Source organism: Tamandua tetradactyla, chromosome 20, assembly GCF_023851605.1.
Source record: "Tamandua tetradactyla isolate mTamTet1 chromosome 20, mTamTet1.pri, whole genome shotgun sequence".
NCBI lineage: Eukaryota > Metazoa > Chordata > Mammalia > Pilosa > Myrmecophagidae > Tamandua > Tamandua tetradactyla.
Window position 1 is genome coordinate 24,619,767 of NC_135346.1, and position 23,282 is coordinate 24,643,048.

At 39.3% G+C, this 23,282-nt stretch overlaps 1 protein-coding gene and 1 long non-coding RNA gene across 2 annotated transcripts in view; both read left to right on the top strand.

Annotated features, from left to right (window-relative positions):
• The window catches only part of LOC143663928 (uncharacterized), a 177,639-nt gene extending 174,368 nt beyond the window's left edge, over nt 1-3,271 (top strand). Inside the window, exons 2-3 of the long non-coding RNA XR_013166234.1 lie at nt 2,330-2,410; nt 2,706-3,271. This is a non-coding gene — a long non-coding RNA (uncharacterized LOC143663928). The remainder of the gene's footprint in view (nt 1-2,329; nt 2,411-2,705) is intronic.
• KCTD16 (potassium channel tetramerization domain containing 16) overlaps nt 1-23,282 on the top strand; it is a 295,957-nt gene that overhangs the window by 176,509 nt on the left and 96,166 nt on the right. The window lies entirely within an intron of this gene.

The following is a 23,282-nucleotide window of genomic DNA, read 5'->3' on the forward strand; positions in this document are numbered from 1 at the left end:
AGGCATTCTCATTCCTGGTTCTAGTTCCTGGTTATGGGATTCCTTTGTGTCCTTAAATTTAATACTCCCCCCCCCCGCCTTTTTTTTGTTTATGCTCTATTGAGGACTTTCCATTTCTTGTAACTAAGAGAGCCATGAATAAGAGATTCGGCTCTCCACGACAGCCCCGGCTGTGCATCTCAGTCTCAGAAGTCGTGAGATTCAACCTCACTTCAGAGCCCAAAAGTTCCTAGCTATAAATTCCTACTGATGAATATAATCCCACCTCTTTTTCATCCTAGAAACTTTCCGAATCCTTGGATATTAAACTCTTCTAATCTGTTTTGGCATCTGTAGATGCCTTCTCTGCCTATGAGCAATTGTAAAGATAAAGGTGATGGAGTATTGTTCTATTATTGAATTCATGGGAATTCTAGGCAGTCATAGTGAATAACTTGAGCTCTTATACAGCTGCCCTATGAATAATAATTAATATAGAGTGATTACTGTGTGGTAGGCAGAATTTTAATCCTCATACACTTGTAGAATGTGAATTACATGAACTACATTGCAGGTGGAATTAAAGGTACTAGACAACTGACCTTCCAATGGGGAGATTATCCTAGAGGGTAATCACTTGAGTCCTTCAAAAGCAGAAGAAAAAGGCAGAAGAGAACATCAGAGGGAAGTGAGGCAATTTACAAGTGGGAGAAGGACTCGAGGCTGTGTCGCTGGTTTAAAGATGGAGCAGGGCTTGTGTGAAGGAATGCAGGTGGCCTGGAGGAGCGGAAACTTATCCCCAGCTGATGACCAATGAGGAAATGGGACCTCAGACCTATAGCCCCAAAGAGCAGAATCATGCCAAATCCTGAGTGAGCCTGGAAATGGATCCTCTCCCAGAGCCTTCAAATGAGTGCTCAGATGAGCCGACACCCCGATTTTGGCCCTGTAAGACCCTAAAGGGAGGACCCAGCTGAGCCACTGGGAGATTATAAATGAGTATTGTTGTGAGTCATTAAGTCTCTGGAAATTTGTTTAGGGCTGTGCTAGCAAATGAATATTCTGTGCCTAGACACAGTGCTCTTCAATCATTCCACAATAATCATCAAGCAGCCCTAGGAAATAGGGGACTGTTGCATCCCTCGGTGACAAGTGAGGAAATTAAGGCTCAGAGATGTTGTATAACTGGTTCAAAAGAACAGAGTTCAGAAATTGGCAAAGCCAGCATTTGAACCCAGACTTAGCCCAAGTTGCTTAGCAAATGAGATGTCAAAGTCTGGTCAGCTGGTGAGGTCAGCTGCCTGTTCACCCTGCGGGACACAGCAAGATACCCAAGTCATCTCCCCCTCTCGCTGCTCACTTGCCCAAGAGAGAGAAGGAGTGAGACAGCAGCTCTACATCTGCAGAAAGCAGCCGTGCTGCCCTGCAAGGCCCTTTGAGCCCACAGAGCGAGCTCGCGGGTGCCCAGCTCCCACCCTGCTTGGCAGTCTGAGCACCCCTCACAGTAAAGGCTCTGAGGCATGAAATGGGGTTTTGCTCTGAGGCCCGAGACACATGGTGCGTGGAGTTTGGTTTGGCTGTTTTCTCCCCTACTGTTTGTTTTTGGAGAGGAAATAAGGATAGGCATGAAGCAGAGCTCTCCCAGGCCCTCTGTACGAGATGGCAGCAGGTGGCACAGACAGGAATACAAACAAAGGGAAGGCAAGGCATGTCTCTGAACCCCGGCACAGAGCAAACACTCCATATGTGGCCTTCATTCTTGTTATTATAACCATCGCTATCATTATTTCAGAAGTGCAGAGAATGGGTCCTGGCCTCCCAAATGCCTTCTTCACTAGAGTCACGATTATGGGGTCTTTCCATTCCCCTGGTCTAAGATTAATGTCCTGTAAAATGTTTTCTTACCTTTGTCAGTATTCTCTCTGACGCCTCTGAAATATACATTGTTATAAGAAAATAGAAAGTAGCTTTAAAAAAAACTGTTAGGGGTTTTCATTCAGTCTAAATCCAATACCTCTGGTAAGAGGCATTTTCAATCACGCTCTACTTCAGATTTTCCCATGGTGGGAAATGCACATCACTGGGGGGTGCGTGAGATGGTTTCAGCTGATTCACAGAAGAGCATATAATTGTAATAGTTACGTGTGTTAAATATGAATTATAAGAAAACATGAGCACATTAAATGCATGATTTCTGGAGAAGCTGAAGTGGGTAGTCAGAAAAGATAGGGTGACAATTGACAGGGAGCTATTAGGTAATAAATGTAAGGGTACAAAGATAGGGCTATTATTTGTGTGTGATACAAATCTGGGAATCTCTGCTTTAATGTGACTTCTCTTTGTTCATCAGAGCAGTGCTGAAGAGCACGTTAGGAGAAGAGAAGAGAGAAAGAGATCCTGGTCACCCAGGGCATAAAAGGAGGGTGAGGAGGTGAGTGGAGGGGGTGTCACAGCAGCCCATGAGCAGGAAAGGTTGAAATCATTCATGTTGAATGAGGCTGTCTTCAAATTTTCCCCCCCTAATTCTACCCAGACTGAACGATAAATGAAATGTAATTCTTACTGGGTCCTGAGAGAGTGGCCATGGCTTCCAAATTGCTTTACCTGCAAGCAATTCACTTATTTATTTTGTGGTGGCAGAATTAACTTTGACTTCCATTGAGTGTAAAATAGTCTTCACAGATTATTCGTGCCGAAGGAACCTGATCAACTTTATCATTTTACAGACAACTTCACAGAGAAGTTAAATGATTCCTGCAAGTTATCAAAGATAATGGATGACAAGGTCTGGGACCAACATCCTACTCAATGGACTTACCCTGATGCCCATGTCATCAACGACACAGATGGAATTTAACTTCAGTAGGCGATGAGACGAGACCCCAGGCCCTGCACTGTTATTTGATTGGAGAACAAATGCAGAAAGAAGGTTTCAATCCTTGTCTTTCTTTTCTGGCAATCTCATGGGATTGCTTTCATGCTGCTTCCTCTGACATCTCATCCCCCTGGCCTTAAAAACCATTATGTCAGCATGTTATATATTTTTAATTTTAAATAGTTGAAAAACCATTTGCAGAGAATGTACTCTTCCTGCAACTCTCTAGTTACAATTCTGAGTGTCTGCTCCAGTAAAACTTTGTTTAAAGGGTTTTTAATATGATTTTTTAACAGGAGGTCTTAAGAACTCCATAAGCCAGGGAATCTGAATTAATGTGACTAAGAGTCACATTAGAAATATTCTTTTTGCTGCACTTTCCCTCACAGCTGCTTTTTCATATCCAAGAGGCTTAGAATTTATAACACATTTCTATAACTTGTAGGAACAGTTGTTTGTAAAGGAAGGAATCTGCTACTAATCCTTAAGTGTCTATTTGGAGACCAGGTATTACACAGATTTTATTTATGGGGATAGAAATTGCATTTGTAAAGCAATAAAGATTGAAGGTGAGTTGGCTAGTGACCTGTAACAACTCCCTTGCTTACCAGTATCACCGCTATTAAACTTCAGAAACAAATACCCTTTCAAGAAAATATGAATTCTGCTAAAAGCTATAAGAGATTCCATTATTCCATCAGCCAATCTTCACACTCCCAATAATAAGAATGGGCCCATTTCATTTCCTAACTGATGCCATCATTTGAGAAACAAAGATGGAGAGAATTCTGCTGGAGCTGAGTCCCTGGCTCTGGTCACCCCTGCCCTTCTCTCCTTTTTGTTTGGTGATATGACCACATAAGTTCTTCCTTTTAGATCTAATACAGTTTGGGGTGTTTTTCTGTGCCACCTGCAGCCATGAATTCCTGCCTCATTCTGCTTTGATCGGATGGACATACTAGCCTCAATCTACTCTTCCCTTTACTCAAGTTCTCCATATTGTACAGTGGTTTTAGATTTTTGTTATGTTTGTGGAATTGCATTTTCAAACATCATTTGCATAATGGAAATTGACTGTTTTTCTGGTCATTTCTGTTGTGTCTGAGAGGTGTGTAGTTTAATACTGTTTTGGAATTTCAGAGTCATACACTAAATCGGCATTTGACTTTGCACAAGTGACAGCCTCTCAGGCCTTCTGTGTTCCTCTCATAAGGTGAGGATGTATTACCTGCTTCTCCCTCATACCTGTCTGGGAAGTTTTCTTATTAATGTTCCATGTTCCTTGACACAAAGCGCAGCAACCAGAAGCTGCTACTTCTATATGTAGTATTCATATCATCAAGCAGAAATAGTGAATGAACTCTGTTGGAATTTAAAACACTCCCTTTAGTTTAGCTTCCATGGCCTTGATGTTCATGGAAAACCTCCAAGGAAGTTAGTTAACAATGTGGTGAGGAATTGAAATTCACCTTGGAGGCTGTCTTCTTAATTTAGATCTAAGAAATACTTGATCAAAACTATTTCTTTTCTTTTCTCCTGTCATGCCATTTATGGGATAGCTTCCAGGCAAGAGCCACAACTTACTATTATTGAATAATTAACGATCTGCTTAATAACCCAAAGCCTCTACTCCCACTAGCTGTCAGTGGCTTCTCACCTTATGCTCTGTTTAATAACACCCTTTCAAACACCGTAATCAAAGCAAGAAGAAGTAAAGGACAATGGTTTAGACATGTCCATTACACTGACAGGGTGAAGTTTAGGCTAGACTCTTACATGTTGAACAGTGCCAGGAAGTCAGGAAGTTTCCCATTCATTCATTCATTCATTCATTCATTCCAGTGTAAAAGTTAAGGTCCTGGAGTCAGATACTCTCGGTTTATATGAAAGCTCATTTCTAAATGGGCGATTTGGGGATTTTTATTTAGCTCCCTTGTGTTTTAGTTTCCTTACCTATGAAATGAGAATAGTACCTATCTCATAGGATTGTCGTGAGGATTCAGTTGGAAAATGTCTATACTATGTCTACTACAGACTAACCTCTAAGAAAAATTAGCTATTCATTCATTTATTTGTTAATTCCTTCAGCTACCATTTATCAATTGCCTACTTGTGCCAATCACTGTACCATGCACTGGGGAATATGGAAATAAATAGAGCCCAGTGTTTTCTTTGGAGGTTCATCATTTGGATAGGGGTAAGGTTGCAGATTCCATAAGCTGCTAATTACTGTATAATGACAATGCATCATCTAGAACTAAATCAGTGATATGTTACAAGGTATTATGGAAGCTTAGAGAAGCCTAAGTCAGCTAAGCCTTTACAGAGGAGGTGACACCTATGCCAAATTCTGAAGGGTGAAGGTAGGGGTGACCCTCGGTGGACAAGGAAGTCATACCAGACAGAGGAATTGCATGTGCAAAGGCTTGCAATGCCTTGGATCTGAGGGGTCTGGGTGGGGAATAGTAGGAAAAAGACAGCAGAAAAATTGGGAAGTGTCAAGTCACAAAAATCAGTGCCAGCCCTTTGGAGTGCTCTCAGTCCATAATGTAGAGAGGGGCATGAAAATATAGAGAAGGAGGATGAAAGCTCTATTTTCTTTCCTCTGACAATGAGAGTTGGGAAAACATAATATAGTGCTAAAGAACCCAGGTGGAAGATTATCACAGTAGTTTGGGTAAAAAATGGCCAGGCAAAAATGGGAATGGAGAACAGGGAATAGATCCAGGATAAATTGAGAGGATAGAATGGGAGCATCAGGTGAATTATGGTGTGGTGAATGAATATATCCCAGGAAAAAACATGTTCTTAAATCTAATCCATTCTGGGGGTGTAAACCCATTGTAAGTAGGACCTTTTTTTAATGAGGTTACTCCAATTAAAATATGACTCACCTCAATCAGGAGAGGCCTTAATCCCATTACTGGAATGGGAGATTCGAGAAAAGGCCATGGAAGCAAGTAGCTGAAATCAACCAAACCCAGAAGATAAGGGGGAGACCAGCAGATGCCACCAAGTGCCTTGCCATGTGACAGGAGCAGCCGGTCTTTGGAAAGAAAGCATAGCCTTCATGATGCCTTGATTTGGGCATTTTCCCAGCCTCAAAACCATGAGCGAATAAATCCCCATTGTTTAACTACCACATCATGGTATTTGCTTTGAGCAGGCTAGGAAACTAAAACAGATGGGCTACTAGATTTAAAGAGGAATACTAAGAACACTGTCATTTTGGCTCAAGTACCTGGGTAGATTATGACACCACTACCTAGTGGTGTCATTAACCAAAACAGAAAAAATAGGAGTGGACCTGTTTGAAGAGAAAATGGAATTACATTTATTAAATTCTGGGGTATCCCTGACTCTTGATTTTGCCTTTATTTCCTGCATGAAATAAACTAGTGGTGCTTTTGGTAGTGACATAACAGACAGAAGGATCCCGAGATGGATGATGGAAGGATGGATAGCAAGTATAGAAATACTGGAGGTCATGGGAGAACTTAAATCTTTGTGGCCAAATCAAAACTTTCTTTGTGCAAGACAAAAATATCACCATGGATTTCCTGATTGTTAATCAGAGTTTTCACCTGCCATACCCGAAACCCAGGTTCAATTCCTAGTGCCTGTCCATGCAAAAAATATATATATGTATATATTTATATATATATTATGAGGAAATTATATATATTCCTCATAAAAAGAAAAAAAACAATGCAGAATTGAAGAAAATGAAAGTCATCTATAATCCTACTATCTACAGATGACCACATTTGTCAGTTTGGTTGATATCGTTCCAAGCTGCTTGAGATAATTATTCAATTCCTGCATGTTATTCATCTTATTAATATATCAGCTACATCTCAGCATACCAGTCAATATTTGTAGAACTTTTTCATTATTTTTGATGGATGCTTAATACCCTGCTATGTAAATATCCTTAGTAAAATTCCTAGATGGGAAATTGCTGGCATAGGCATTTAGGAATGGAAAGTCAATATTCATGTTTGATTAATATCTGATTATCGTTAAGACAAGGTGAGTTAGCCCATGTGATTACCATGCTAATTGGAAGAATACATGAATTCATTTCCTGTTGCTGCTGTAAGTCACCACATACTTAATGGCTTAAAACAACACAAATTTGTTATCTTACAGTATCAGAGGTCAGAAGTATGAAATGATTTGTAAGGGGCTGAATTCAAGGTGTCTCTAGGGCCAGTTCTTTCTGGAGGCTACAGAGGGAGAATCTGTTTCTTACCTCTTCCAGCTTCTAGGGGCTGCCAGCTCCCACCTGAATCACTCCAATTTCTGCTTCCATCATCACACATCACATCCTCCCTCATTGATCTTTTTGCCTTCTTCTTATAGGGACCTGTATGATTACATTTAGGGCCCACTCCGATAATCCAGGATAATCTCTGCATCTCAAGATCCTTAGTTTAATCACATTTGCAAAATTCTTTTTGCTGTATTAGGTAACATGTTCACATGAGCATCTTTTGGAGTCCATTATTCCGTTTATCTCCCTAATGAACATAGATACTAATATTCTTAACAAAATACTAGCAAATCAAATCCAATGACACATTAAAAGAATTTTACATCATGACCAAGTGGGGTTTATATCAGAAATGCAAGGGTGGTTCAACACAAGAAAATCAATCAACGTAATACAGCACATTAACAAATTGAAAAATATTCGACAAAAATGATAAGGGGTAGTTTTGATTTGATAGTTGGTGGTGTTTTTGCTGGTTCTTTGTCATTATGGACCAATGATAACTGTCTAAAAAATTTAGAGTGTTGCTGATTTTACAATCAAATGAAGATACTGTAAGACACGGTTTGTTTATTTTGAATATCTTCCATGATGCCCAATAGATGGAGGGAGCCAAAGGATACAATGACTGAGAAGCACAATGGCGAAGAGTGATTCATTTATATGATGGAATTTGTTGTGGCCACAAAAAGGAAGGATGTCGAAGGGCATACACCAGACTGAATAAACCTTGGGGACAATGGACTATGCAAAATAAGCCAGAAACAAAATAACAAATATGCTAAGGTCTCTCTCAGAAAATATTTATAAGAAAATGGAAGCCTAGATCATGGGGCTTAATAGTAGCCACATTTGTTCTGAAGTTGTAGATGTATTTCTGGGTTCTGAGACACAGAGCTATATGTGTATCAGCTGGTATTTCCCCAGAACTTTGATTAGGTCTGTGATACCTGGAACCCAGAAATGGAGTACTGAAGTCCTGAAAGTTAGCATAGCTCTATATAATAACAATTAAAGTTACTGAGACATCAGGCCTCAATTCGAGTTTAAAACAAAGTCAGTCTGGCTGGGTCTAAGGTAAACTAGAATGCAGAATAAAAGGCGACAGTAATTGTACTCTAGACTTTCAGTTACTGTATGAGATCAAAGGCAGAGAGGTTTATTATGTTTAGAACCTAAATTTTCTGTAACACATGATCTAAATCAACCTCTCTGGGTAGCTCAAAGGACCCAAACTCCTGGAGTCCAGAAAAGGAATGAAGCCTTATAATTCTGTATAGCTTAATATAGTACCAGGACACATCTCAGACTATGGTGAGCTGATAATTAAAAAGTACTGGTAGAGTTCCTTGAGAATCTGAAGCAGGGGCATCATTGGCCAAGAGAGATCAAGTGAAGTCAGGAAGCCATTCTGGAGGCAGCTCTTATGCCAGCTTCAGTTACATAATGCTAATTGCCATGATTTGCTATACCCCAATCAGCATCACTTCTGTTGACTCTTAAGAGCACCAAGGGCTCGAACTGAGACTCTATAAAGGTTTCATGCACGAGGTTTGCCTTCCTGGAACATATAATTCCTGGAGGGTTCCTAGGTCAGATAAATCCTGAAATTCAGAGGGACCACCCTCTCCAGGATTATCAATTAATTTCATCCCCTCTATCCTTTAGCGTGGCACCCCTTCTCAACATGAAAATGTCAGAACAGGCATTGCCCAAAAATCTCTATTGATTTGTTACCAGACAAGGGTCATGGATTCTTTTGCCCAATGTGCGCAATGACCAATTCCTGAGACGCGGGGGCTTCAAAGAGAGAAAGAGTTTATTACTAGGCATGTAGTAATTCTGCAATAATTGTGATAGCTTTTTTTAGAGAAAAGATGGGCAGGGTTTAGGATAATGATGTAATTGAAGGATCTAATTATTGAATATGCACAGATTGATTACATGCTTAGAGAACATATGTAAGAAAATGGCCAAATGAGATATGAATGACTTGTAGGTTAAAATCTAAGCTTCTGCACTTGTCAGGTGGGCCCACTTTGGTTAGATCCAGTCTTGGTTATCAAGATAACTTTGGACTTTGGGTGGGTCAGTTCTGGGCTGACCCAAGACTTCATTAATAAACAATAGGGGCTGTCGTTAGTGATTAAAAGGCTCTGAAGTTGAAAAACTGAATTACTGGGTACCAATGAAGGTTAGTCATAAGGTTTTTACAATCATAGGGGCAGGAGATAAAGGCTATAAAATCATTATCAGAGATCAAGGCAGCGGGATTACAATTTAGAGATTTCAGAATTTCCCTCTGTCTACTCCAATATACCAGAAAGGAGAAAGGAATATCAAAATAATGATTCAGTAATCAAAATCATCCCTTAAATCCTAATTTCTCAGTTACAGATTGGGAGAAGGATCAAAGGAGAAGGAGGAGGTATAATAGAGAAAATGGGATTTTACAAATGCGCATGGCTGCTGAATCACTATGTTAATATTCCTTCTAGTATCCAGTGGTTTGGAGCAGCTAGAAGGAAAAATCTGAGATGAGAAAATGGTAGATCATGACAAACTCTGGGACCTGTTCTATAACTACCTGTGAAGTGTGCTTTGAAAGTATTGCTTTTTTCTGTCTTTGCTTTGTATGTATGTTATAGTTTACAATAAAAAAAAAGTTCAAAAGAACAATACAAATATTTGCAAAATGAAATGCTTGGAAAGAGATGGCAATGATTGATGCCTGATGCATTCTTCTAGGTAATCTGGGAGGTTGAAGAGGACTTTGAGATAATTTAGCCACTGAAGCAATTACAATTCAGCATTTTTTAGAAGGAGGGTGAGTGTGGTTGAATAAAAAGGCTAATACTTGACGGCTAAAAAAAATTCACAAGATGCCATATCACAATATTATCTGCTAAATATTGTGAGGCAGACAAAATGTAAGGGACAAAGTAGAAAATTCATATTTCTTTAGAAATATAACTTCTTTTGCTCACATGAGCTCTCACACTAGAACCTCCAGTTTTTCTTTTGCTTTCTCGTAGAGGTGGAACTTGCCGTCTGTGTGGTAGAAAGGAAAGACAAGGAGTACTGGCTGATAATCCCTCTGACTCTTATGTCCTTCAATGGCTTGTGGCCAGCTTCATGGTCTTTATATTCTCCCAAGAAGCAAAAAACACTACTTTTTTTCCTGATAAAGATCTGCTCAGCTAAGATGAGTGAGCAGCCTGCAGCCCTCACCATGCCCTCTTTTCTTTGCTATGTTTTCTACTGGAGGTTTAGGAAGACAGGATGGTTTTTATTTCACTTTCTTAGCCTCTACCCAACAAAAATCAGGTGATGCCTCCTCACGTTATTCACTCTGGGGCTTCTGTTTTCTCCCCGTGCGCACTGCCTTAACATTACTTCTCAGCAACAATGCATTCACAGCAGCCCTCTTTTTGGGTCAGTTGTGTGGCAGCCTCCAATGATATTTGTTCCTGGCAACAGGACTGGCAACAATCCAGGTGGGCCAGCCATGGCCAATTTAGGGAAGTCCTTTGTTCAGCTATTCTTCAACCGGTTCCTGAAGTCTCACACCTACCCGGTCCATGGTCTTCTCTGCCCCTCTCTCTGAGAAGAGAGCGATCTGAGAGAGGCATTCCCACGGTGCCTCTAGGACTCTGAACTGGTTGAAGTAGCTTGTGACCTTGTACAAATCTCATTCCCTCTTGATATCAACACATGTCAGCTTGTAGTCCCTCACAAAGCACATTTCCTCCCTTTTCCATTAAGGTAGAATTTTAGCTGAACAAATAAGATTTAATTGCACAACTCCTTGCAGGAAGTAGTCCTGGAGATATGACCTAGTTCTCACCCATGAAATGTATGTTCCTGTGAATTTTTTTTTTAAAGTCAGTTGTTTAGAAAGAGAACACTTGACCTGAACTTCCTGCTTTTCTCCCTTCCCATAATCTGGAACATGGACATGACAATGCCATATTGACCCCGCAAAAGAGAATAATATCCTAAAATATGGTAGAATTTCAGATGAGTGGAGCCTGGGTACCTGAAAAGCTCAAGGAGTAGAACAGCCTCTGCTAGCCTGGGCTTGCTAGATAGCACCACTACATGAGAGGAATAAAGTTATTTCTTATTTAAGCTATTGTACTTTGGTGTCTTTTTGTTACAGAAACCTTTGCTTTCGTGTTCATGTCTGAAAAAGGAGAGGTGGAACTCCCAGATGCTTTCTAGGGCCAATATTCTATGACTGTCACATCAAGGCCTTTTTGCTGAGCTAATCCTTCCTCCTTCTGACTCATTTCTGCTTTCTTATTCTCTTCCTGTACGTTTTTCTTCCTTCTCAAGTAAATTCTGGGTTCCAATACTTTTCTGTCCATTCATGATTTAATTTCCCAATGGTTGATAACTAACTCAGTGCATGATTTTGAGAACATTTATTTTATGCAGAGTTTACAGATGGTACAGCCTTCATCAAGAAAAATATATACTGAAACACAGGTAATGATAGAGATAAGTAGATATATTTTTGGCACTGGTCTGGTAATTCATTTATAGTGAGAGACCGAAATTGCTGAGAAAATAGTTTGACAAGATCTGCACAGGGGGAAGTCACCCAGATTTCACACAGATGAAGGAAACTATTCTGGGTCCTAAACCTGGAAGAGGAAGGAGGGGAGAGTTCAGGTTTACCCCAGGAAAAGAACAGGGTGAGAAGAGTTCACTTATACTTTACCATTTGCAATCAGAGTTAATTTCTGATTTTAAAGAGCTTCCCAATGAGTCATGTATCATAGGTATTTTTCCAAGTGAAATGTGGTATACAGGAGGATATGAATTCTTCCTGTGAGTCTCATCTTTTCAGTAATAAAAGAAATCCTTCAATATGCTTGGTCTGATTGGGTTACTGGCTGGAGCTGCTTAAAGAACTGAATGGTGCGCTAAGAGTGGTGAGATGTTTGAGTTTACAAACTGGGAATCATCATCTCATTGGAAAATGTCGCTAACTGGTGATTAGTGCCATAGCCCTCCTACCTATCTGTAATTAAATACTTCTTTTATTAGCCCTTCACGCTTACAGGGCAAGCCCACAAGACTATCCTTTACTGCAGGTTTGCATATATATTCCTATCCAATTCAGGTTTGGAATAGCACTGGGTGAGGTGGTGGGGGTTGGGAGTGGCCTCACTGCTTGTTCTACTCATTTCCTACCCCATCTTCTCCAACAGGCCTGGGACCTGAGCTCTCAGATATTGGCCATCCCTCACAATTAGTCCTTCTCTGTTCCTGATGAAACTGCTCCCCCTGAATTTTCTCTTTTCTCCCTTCCCATGATCCTCTAGGATTCCTTGAGCATCTTAACTTTTGCATTCCCAAATTAAGTGTTTATGTAACATACATGAGTGAAGTGGCTGGATGTTAGGACTTTAGGGAATGTTGAAGGCTGTTGAAAACTGGTGGATTTCTGATACTCAGTTCTAGCTGATTTCTATCCAGTAGGAAATTGGGCTAGAGCAGCCAGATCCTGACTTTCAACAGAACACAGGAATTAGGAACTCTATGTGATATTTATTAATTTTACTATATTGGAGAAGTAAAAATCCATCTCTGGAGCCAGCTTCAGTCCACAGGGCACCAGTTTATGACCCTTGGTTTAACCTTTTGTCCTCCAAATTCACTCAACCTGCCATATGCACACAAGATTCTGCAGGCAACAGAGAAAGAAGCCTTTCCTAAATTCAGGCCTACAGAGAGAATATCAAAGTTCTGTCAGCCCTTTGAGAGTTCCACCACCATGCTGACAAATCTTCTGCAGGCTATTGTGCTGAAAGAGTCACCTCGGGTTTACTAAGGTCCTAGACCCAGTGATGAGTAGGAACATGGAGAAGAGAACAATAGTCAAACCTTCCTTATCCCCGGACCTGTTAAAGTTCTCTTTCCACAGTGCCAGGAGTTTGTACAGAGTTATCTGTATAATTGTTTTTCCCCTCTCTTTTTTTAATGTTAAATAAGCATTATTTTTCTGTTACTTCCATTTCAGTAAGGAAAATATGTGTATGTGTGTGTGTGTAAGCTCTCGGGGGGTAAAAAAACCATTCATTTTGAGAGGAAAAAGAGCTGAAATACTCAGCATCTTTCCAATTTTCCATGCAAGGTTTGGAGTTTTAAGAACGTTTTCATGAATTTAAAAGGACATAGCCTTTCCTCCTTCTCTGCTGGCTATCATTTTCCCCAGGGGACAGAATACTAAGAGCCTGGGACTAGGGTAGGAAGACAAGTTTAAAGCTGTAGGAAGAAAAATCTGAAAAGTAATAGAAAAACTTACAGCCCAGGATTTGCAGACGCAGGTGAAGTACGACTGATGTGTGTGTTTTTTAATCAGTACATTTTGTCAAGTTAAAAAGTGCATCAAATCTAGTTCCTTGCTTTGTTAGAGCATTGATAAGGGGCTTATAGGGTTTAAATCAATCCTATTTTTCATCTAGAGGTACAAGATCTGAGCCAGTGCAACTTCTCATTTGACTGAAACCTTGTATATAGCTAGTCATAGTGTGTTTTCATTTTCTGTAGAAAAGACAAATAATTACTTCATTTCAGATTCATGTAGGTATGCTAAAACTTATCCATAATGTTTTCTTTTCTTTTCTCATTTCTTTTTCTTTCCTTGAACAGTCTTGAAATCCAACTTTATTGATTGTATCATTTCTATATCTTTTGTTACTTTCTTGTATAATTTACATATGTTGTTTTAAGCACATGAATAGCATTGCACGTGTCACTGGTGGCAGATTAGCTGTATTAGGTTTACCTATGGTCAAGGCAACAGAAGAGACTTGTGTTTTTAAATTAGTCAAGTAAACAGCTAATGCACCAGGCATAGATTAAACTGGTCCAATGTATTATTCTCTCTGCTTCACAGCATATAGACACATGATTGCTTTGTCTTAGATGACTTTTTGCAATGCATTGATCTTAAACTAACACTCATCATAGCAGAAAATGCAAGTGCCCATGAAATGGGATTTTGCTATATTAATTGCAGGATTTCTTTTAGGTGTCTTGGCTTTGCAGTGAATGAATATATAGAATATATACTACTCCCGGAGTAAGGGATGCATAGTAGAATGTTGACCTTTGGGTATTTCTAGACGGACTTTTTGCCCTTAGTATCTTTTATACTCAAAATTATGTTCTGTTTATCATGAAATGTTCGTGGCAGGGATGGCCTTTCCCCACCACCCCTTCCTTCTGTCCTGCTCTTCAGATTTTCCCATTTTTATGTCTGCTCTGTGGCCAAACTCTTCAGAGGTTTCCCATGATGGTAGGGTGACTCTTTTGAAACTTAACTGTATTTAAACATGGTTTGGACTTGGGATGAGGATTGGGGGCTAGTAAATAAGAAAGATCTTTCCTTTTCTGGAAGTAAAGGGACTCAGTCATATTGGCTTTAGAATTGTAATAAGATGAATTTAAGGATGTGATAAATAAGACTTTCGACCATAAGGGCTGTGAGATAATGGTGTGTGTTACTATCAGACACTTTGGAAAATACATTTGGAGACTATTTTTAAGGATACTGTCATGATAGATTAGAGATAGGCGTTCTTTAGGGGGAATTTGGGGGAATGCTATAGTCCTAAATATAGTTGTTCTTTCATTTTTAAACCTAATGCTATTGGCAATTTTTCAGGTAGATTTCTTTGTACAGGTTTGGCAGGACATACCAATATGGGACTATACACTCTTTTAAAATTCTATAAATATCTAGAAAGATAGCCCCTACAATATGCACCAAATGGTATTATCCATGCTATTTTCACTTTTAGATAATGTCTGATACTGGGAATTTGAGCTATAGGAGTCCATAGTTTCAGCCTCAAATTCTCATTACTGCCTTGAGAAATATGCCAAAGAATTATATTAAAATTAAAAATATAATTGAAGGAATAAACCAACCAACCAAGTATTTCCAACACTTTAATATACTATATCTTAAAAGTAGTCTATATAGGTTTTCTCAATTTCCTCACACACAAACTCTATGACTCAACAATATGGCAGTTTCATTCATACATACAATTATAAATATGGTTTTCTCTGGCTGGATTGTCATTCACTTTAATATCTAATTCATTCTTTAGAAGCAAGCTCAGACATCATAAATTCCTGGAAGCCTTTCTGGATCCCATGTTCCTTTCCTCTGATATCATATTTAGGCTCCTATTATTGAACTTACAATATCGAATTGCCCAATTACCAGTTGTTGAGTAAATGCCTATTGAATAAATATGTAGCCTTTCTCCCATATTGAAGAACTGTGAGCTCTAAGTAAACTGGGAAATATGTCTTTCATATCCACATATCCAGCAACTAGGATCATACCCTAGGACCATAGATTTTCAGTAGGCGGTGGTGAACGAATTAATACTTAATCTTGGGAAGGCTGAGTCTCCAGCTTCTCTGGATCCCCTGCAAGGCCTGTTGCTTTTCATCTCTTTTCTATAGAATTTTCTTAGGGTGTTTGTTGGAGGTGAGTTTAGTTATTCAAGATGCAGTCTGCTTGGATCGAGAAGGAAAGACTGTCACACACAAAAAAGCCACCATGAAATTCTCACATTGCCTCGTCCAACCTGTGCAAACCTTGCATACTATTCGATACTTTAGTCTTTTCTGTTCCAAGCAGTCAAAATCCCCCGGTGGAAAGCTTGAGATCGTTTTCTTACTCTGTGCTGATAAAACTTACTTTGACACTTACTTCCACCTCACTCTTCCTTACTGTTACCTCTGCAGAGAAGCAGAAACTTCAAATTCACTTTCTACAGATAAATAGGGTTATTTCAACTTCCCTGGCATCTCACAGATAAGTTTCAAATAAAAGCAAGAGAAACTACAATTAAAGAGAACCTGGGGAATCTCTTAAATGATAAATGAGGAATTAGAAAATTGCCCACCTTAGTTGTAAACTGTACTTGTTGGGAAAGTTGAGGATTTAAACTTCCATCTTTCAACTCATGAAGCTGAGATTTCTTTGCAGTCAGAGCTACCATTTTGACCTTTCTTCTTACATTTCATTGAGTTATTTATTTCTCAGCTCAGCCTCTTTGATTTGAAATATTCAGATCTGCATTTATACATGAGATGAATTACTTGTTTTCTCCCCAGCATTTTCTCATACCACCGAATTGCATCATGTATTAATAAGCTTTTTTACTGTGCTAAATTGCTTTGTTTCTGCAGCTGATTTGAAGGCAAAAAGGCCCTAGAGGATGAAGAGGAAAAAAAGAAACATTCTAAAGTAATTAGAATGATTATAGCAGCTGAAAGCATTGCTTTCCTAAAACCAAAATATTTTCTCAGGAGTTCCTTTTTTTTTTTTTTTTTTAATCCCCCTTCTTCTCTACAATAGCCTATGAGGCTCCAAGATCAATGTTTGCAAAGCAAATGGTAGCTGGTCATTTTTCATTATAGAGCTGAATGAGTCATACATTGGAAATTTTTTAATGCATTATCATAACTAGCCATTGGCTTATCTTGCTTACTTTTTTTTTTTAAAGGAAAGACAGAGAGAAGGAAGGAAGGAAGGAAGAAAGGGAAACATCTTTAAACATTTTCTTGTTTTATTGTATTTTGTTTTTTCCGTTTTTTGTTACATGGGCTGGGGCCGGGAATCGAACCGAGGTCCTCCGGCATAGCAGGCAAGCACTTTGCCCGCTGAGCCACCGCGGCCCGCCCCTCTTGCTTACTTTTTATTTGGTTCTTCTTATGTCATCTGCCTTCATGGCCACCTGAGGCTTCTGATAGGTTTGCGTAAAAATCTATTATTAAAATTGGGGCGGGCCGCGGTGGCTCAGCGGGCAAGAGTGCTTGCCTGCCGTGCCGGAGGACCCCGGTTCGATTCCCGGCCCCAGCCCATGTAAAAAACAAACAAACAAACAAAATATAATAAAACAAGAAAATGTTTAAAAATGTTTCCCTTTCTTCCTCCCTCCCTTCCTTCTCTGTCTTTCCTTCCTTTCCTCCCTCTCTCTTAAAAAAAAAAAAAAAAAAAAAAAAAAATTGGGAACGTTGGAAAGAAGATTCTCCAGTCCATGTTTGAAAATTCCATAATCTATTGTCTTCATTAGTGTTGGAAACTGCAGGACTAACTGCTTTACTGCTGAAATATAGTAATACCTTACATTGAAGTTTTCAATGTAATATATTTTCCAAGTAACTTTACAAAAAATTCCATTGGTAACATAAATTTTCTAATGCATATTGTCCATTTGCTACTGTCTTAGGACAGAATATATTAAACATAATTTAACCTTTTTCTGATGACTCAGGATGAGTTTTACAAACCTCCAATAATTCTGTAGGCATTATTAATATTTGCAGCATTATTTATTTAATGTGGAAACTAAGTGTGGCTAAATTGATGGACTTTTATGGTACTTGTGGCCAATTTTCAGGCCACCAGCTAATTCTAACCTGCTGCCAATTCTAATTGGGTGTTTTCGATGGTCACTAGGCTACTCTTTAAAGTTGTAGGATGACTAGGTAAATACCCGGTATGGAAAAGAAGATGGCATGTAAAGTCAGAGTCGATATAATTGGAGGGTAGTCCCAATAATGAAACAGAGCTTGTAAACTTTATGGTATCTATTTTGGTTATTTAGAAGCCCATTCCATTTTGGACTTATTGCTGGAAGTCTGGCATTCAGATAAGTGGGGCATTATCATTTGTGTTTTGGCTAAAGGGGAAGATGTCTGCAGATGGGAATAAACAATCAGCATACTCATGAATCATAATTCCTTTCACAGTTCATTGAGAGATAATCATATATGAGCTAAAAACTATTTGCTTTGATTATAGTTGTCACTAAAAAGAGATGTTGATTGAGACTATAACCTTTCAATAAAATATAAGGCACACAAATTCAGAAAAAAATATTTTCATTTACTCATAGGTGCTGATGACTTCAGCGAAGACATACTATATTGCATAATATCACAAATTATTGATAACAGAAATGTAATCAGGAATATGACATATGGATTTATTACTTTTTTCCTGTATTTTGTTGTAACTAGTTTTCAGCAACATGCTTGGAGGTCACGCCATGGGTGTTTGGTCTTTGTTTTCTCCAAATGCATTTCCACTTCTTCTGGGTGCAGCTCCCTATTCTTGTTTGGAATGTTACTCCTCCTTCCACATTGATAATCCATGTGGTCTGGGTGGAATAGATCAAACAGTATCTTTTTCTATATTAAGTCTCTGTTCTTCTTTGATCAACAGATTCATGCTATTCCATCACTATAGAACAATTTTCTCTGTTTCCAATCCTCAAAATGGAAAATATGTCAAATTCATATATTACTTGTCCAGCCATCTAGAGAGCCCAAATCAATTCTCGCCCCGGGTTTTGCATTTGCAAGAATGCATATGCCCACCTCTGACCCATCAATTGCTGGAGGAGTACAGCTAACTCTGTGCAGAAGTGTTACTCCCACTCAAATCATGTAGGGGTGTGTGGGTATAGCAGAGAGGTCTCCATAAAGGGGAGGCACTCTCCCCAAAGTGGGATGTCCACTACATCCTATATAGGTCAAATAGGGAAACAACTCTTTTAAAAGGACATTAAGATTGCCTTAAAGTTTCACATGCTATTTGGTCTTTCATTACAAATATTGGTCATGGAAAGCGAGGCTGAGCAATCTAATAATAATTGTTTAGGATTTTAAAGATTGTTCTTGTGTGGTTTTCATGTCATCTTGCTACCATTGAGAGCTAGTAGGTCTAGAAATGTGTATAGGATAGAATATAATAAAGTGGAAATATCTACTGGATTGGCAGGAAAACTCAGTTAAGAACAAGGCAAATAATCTTTAATCTCCTCTTTTCTACAGAGCTGAATAACTTATTGACTTTCCCTTTCAGCTGATGGTAAAAGATCTTTTGCAGTAAATTTTAAGTGTGTGTTTGGGGTGGGGGGAGGCTCCCTCATATATTTTGAAGGGCAGTTTCACCACTGAAACAACCCAGCTGCACAATGACCAGTCCCATTGGACTGCAAATACCTTCAAGGAGTTAGTGGCAAGGGAATTTTCTTGAGCATGTATTACTGGAGGCTTTGTAATCAAACTAATGACTGGAAATTTGAGATTGGAACATTTCTTGCTCTTCTTAGGTATTGGTCCTTCTGCGGGTAGTGTCATGGCCACATTTGTTCTCTCTCTCTCACACACACACATTTACCCAACTTTATTATATTTAGATTCTATACATGCTCATGTGACTCTGGATGGTCTATCACAAATGCTCAATGTATGTTTACCGAATGAGTGAATATGAATGTCTGCAAAGGACAAAGGAACATATCTTTATCTTTTCGTATTTCCTGGATTTCTAAGCTTGATGCAGTGCTTATAAGAGATGTTCAACTAATTCATATTGAATGAAGGAAGAAAGGAATGAAAATAGACATATTCCAATGTGCTTTTTTGGGTTGGGGGAGTGACTCAGCCAATCCCCAAAGAATTAGCACTAATCATAGGAACGTAGACTACATCAGTTTGAATGAGTTAATGTACGTGAGTGTACTTGGTAAGCTGTAAGAGGGTATTATTGCTATCACAAAAGGCAACTCCAGGTTCTCCTTGACTAAAATAGCTTACATCTGTAGAGTCCTTTACCAGCTGCAAAGCCCTTTCATGTTAGTATCCCTGTTAGTTTTCTCAATAACCGCATGAGAGTGGTATTTTTGTTATCTCTATTTTACAGATAAAGAAAGAGTTTCATTCAGAGAAGATAGTTGGGTTGAGGTCATATACTTAATGGTGAAATCAAGGCTCAAATTCTGATTTTCTGAATCAATGTGAGTCCTTCCTCCACATTAGAACAAATACCCCAGAGTAATTATCTTCTATTTTAATGAGTAATCATGCATCTTACTTATTCAAAGAATATAGAAGGAACCAGGCACTCTTCACTTTCTCCAATTTCCCTATCAACCAACCCACAGCCCTTTGCAGGACTTGGAGGTCTCTGGTGTGAGCTGGGCTATTAAAGAGCTGAGACATGTGAGAAGGTCTGTCACTCAACCTTAGCAATTAGGAATTTATTGGCCTCCCCGCCTCCTCTTTTTTTGAACCAATCAACAATTCTGGTCTCGAGACACAATGCTGTAAGAGGCAGAGCTGGCAATTCTATCTCCATTGCTTTAGGTAGCTTCTTTTAAGGCCAAATATTATAGAGAACACATCGTTTAAATTAGAAAAATAAGTCAAATTTCTATTTTAGAGCAAGTTTTTCAATAAATAAGCTTCATTTGCATCATTGCTTTACTTTCACTGCTAATCTTCACCTTGTCCTTTACTAAATCACTATTAATCTTAATGTTATCTTAGATTTAACACCTTTTCATGAGGTTTTTATCCTCAACTTTAGGCTTGAGAGTTGGTTACCCCAGATTATCCGTTATTCAGTACAGAAGCAAACCTCTCTATCTTAACCCTAGAACTGTGGTTTACCCAGCCTTGACTGTCTATGCAAACCACAAGAATGGTCTCAGTTTACACAGTCCCCAGGTTGGAATTGTTTCTAGGCAGTATTAGTTAGTCCTGTTGCTCTCCACCCCATCTTCCCAGACGTACTGTGAGAGGCAGAAAAATGGGGAAAATACTCATTTAATGAAAAATTATTGAACCCCTACAATGTCTGTTCAGGACACAGGGAATCATCATGAACTAAACAAAAACCTGGTTCTCATGAAATCTTCCTCCTGGTAAAAGGTATCACAGACAAGGAACGTGTGTGTTTGTATGCGTGTGAATACCTTTGTATACATATGAGTATCTGAGGAGGGCCAAAAGCCGTAAAGAGAAGAACAGGCAGGTAAGAGTGATGGGGAGAAATGGAGGTATGTGGGCTGTTCCATGCAGCGTGGTTGTGGAGGGCCTCTGAGAGCTGCAGGAAGTTAGCTTCCGAGCGTAGCTTCCCTCCCTCCTTCCCATAAGCAAGCTCCTTGCGGGATTGCCCTTGCAGCAGATGAAGTGGGTTAGGGTAGATAGAAAATTTGGCTCTGCAAGGAAGTCATCACAAATAAATGATTGCCAAAAGCAGAAATCATCATATAAGGAACAGCAAGGAAATCTAAAAAGTACGAATAAGGTGTGATGTGTAGGCACGTTGATAAAAATTCTCTTGGTTATTTCAATTGAGCCATCCCTCTCCCACTGTGCTTTCTGTTGGTCATGAAAGTTTTAGGGTCAGAAGCTCTTTGGCCCTTTCTCTGCCAGGGAGAAAGAAATTTAGTCTCTCTGTCTTCTAAAGGTCTTAGTTATTGCGTGAGCAATGATCTAATTAAAATTGGATTCCAACCTGGAGATTATCCCTGAGTGTGCACTATCTCTATGGCATCTTTTGAGGAGATTCATGATCCAATCTTATATTTCAGAAAATTATTTTGTCAAGACGAATGATTCTTATCATTTATCTTTGAAGCAAGTGGCTACACATATTTAATACTTTATGCAGCTGTTTTATATTAACGTGAATGGAATTATGTCCAACCTCACGATCTAGTCCCTTTTTCTGTGAGTGATACATTATCATGATTATCTGCTCAGCCGGGTGGATCTCCTTGCCTCTCAGAGCCATACCTAATACCAGTTCTGAAGGTCCTTTTTGAGCTGGAAGTGTGCACTGGGGGCACCGTGTGGCAAGAACTGGTATTGGTGCTGTGTTCAGAGAGAAAGGGAAGGTTGAAATTGGAACCAGTGGGGAGAGGGAGGGTGGGTGAGGCAGAAAGGGGATCTAACTCCTACCAGTGTTGGATAATGGGGTCTGTGAGGATTAGGGGCAGAAGTCATTTTCCCAGTGGTAGAAAATCCCGTCATTCAACAGTTCTATTCATGAGAAGAATTGAACAGGCTGTATGGTAGGTTATTCTGAGGAAAGGATCAAGTTGATTAGTTACAACTATGGTGCAATCGTGACATGTATCATCTGTGTTTCTTACTCCCTTTTCCTTTATATGTGTTTCTTCTTTTCTTGTTACAGAGTGGCTGGGCCACTATGATCCACCTTTACTGTTTATTTTCTCCCTCTGTCTTTTCCTACGATATCCCATCCTGTGTTCCACTAGAAGTCTTACACCATTAACGCAGAAGCCTCTTGACTCCATTCCTATCTAACCCAGCATGTTGCTGCATGCACAGCCCCTGGTATACAGAAGGTGCTCAAAGTATATTTCGTGCATGAATGTGGTCATAGCTTAATATGTAACCCCTACCAAACATGTGATTTCATAAAGGCTTCTTAGAGACATGCCTTCCGCGGAGATGTCCCGGTCCTTTGAGACGGAGGGAAAAGACGTATTTATAAAGCCACACTTTGGTGAAGTCCTTCTGCTGGATCAGTTTCTTCTGGCAGAGCTTCTGGAATGAGCAGTGAGACTGAAGGTCCCCCTCTGTCTATCCACTCAGAATCTGGCCCAGGTTAATAATTTTTCTTTCATTAGCACTTCATTCACAGGAGTACTTCCAAGACTGACCTTCTTGAACCAGGAGAGAGGATGGCATGTGGAAAGAGATGCGGATGTACAATCAAGAGTCTTTAATTCACCTTTTCCCACCATGTGATACTGGGCACGTCTCTTTATTTCTCTCCGCTTCAGTTTTCTCATATAAGATGGTAACTCCATTACCTGACCCATCTACCTTGGGTTTGAAGGATCATTTGCCATAACGGAAGTGAATGTTTTATAAACTATGAAGTGTAGTCAAAGGTATAAAGAGACTTTTAATTATAAATTTTGGATTTTCATTTTAAATCCCAGACGAGTGGCTTTCTGGTACATGAATTTCAACAGACGTCCCATCAATGGATTTGTTGATCTTCTTCAGACAGTAACCGAAGGAATGTGTTATATTTACTTATATCTGTGGTAGTTGAGAGCCTATTGTATGGCAGGTAGTACACTAAGGGCTGTGTATAGATGGTGACAAAAAATTATCCCTTTTGTGGGAGAAAGGTGTTAAATGAACACATAAATAACTTTATAATAATAAATTTATAATTAAAAGCTTGTTGGTCATTATGAAGAAAAAAAATAACAAAATGAGGGTCTGAAAAGAGATGCGAGGAAGAGTGAACGCCTCATGCTCAAGGAGTGAGTA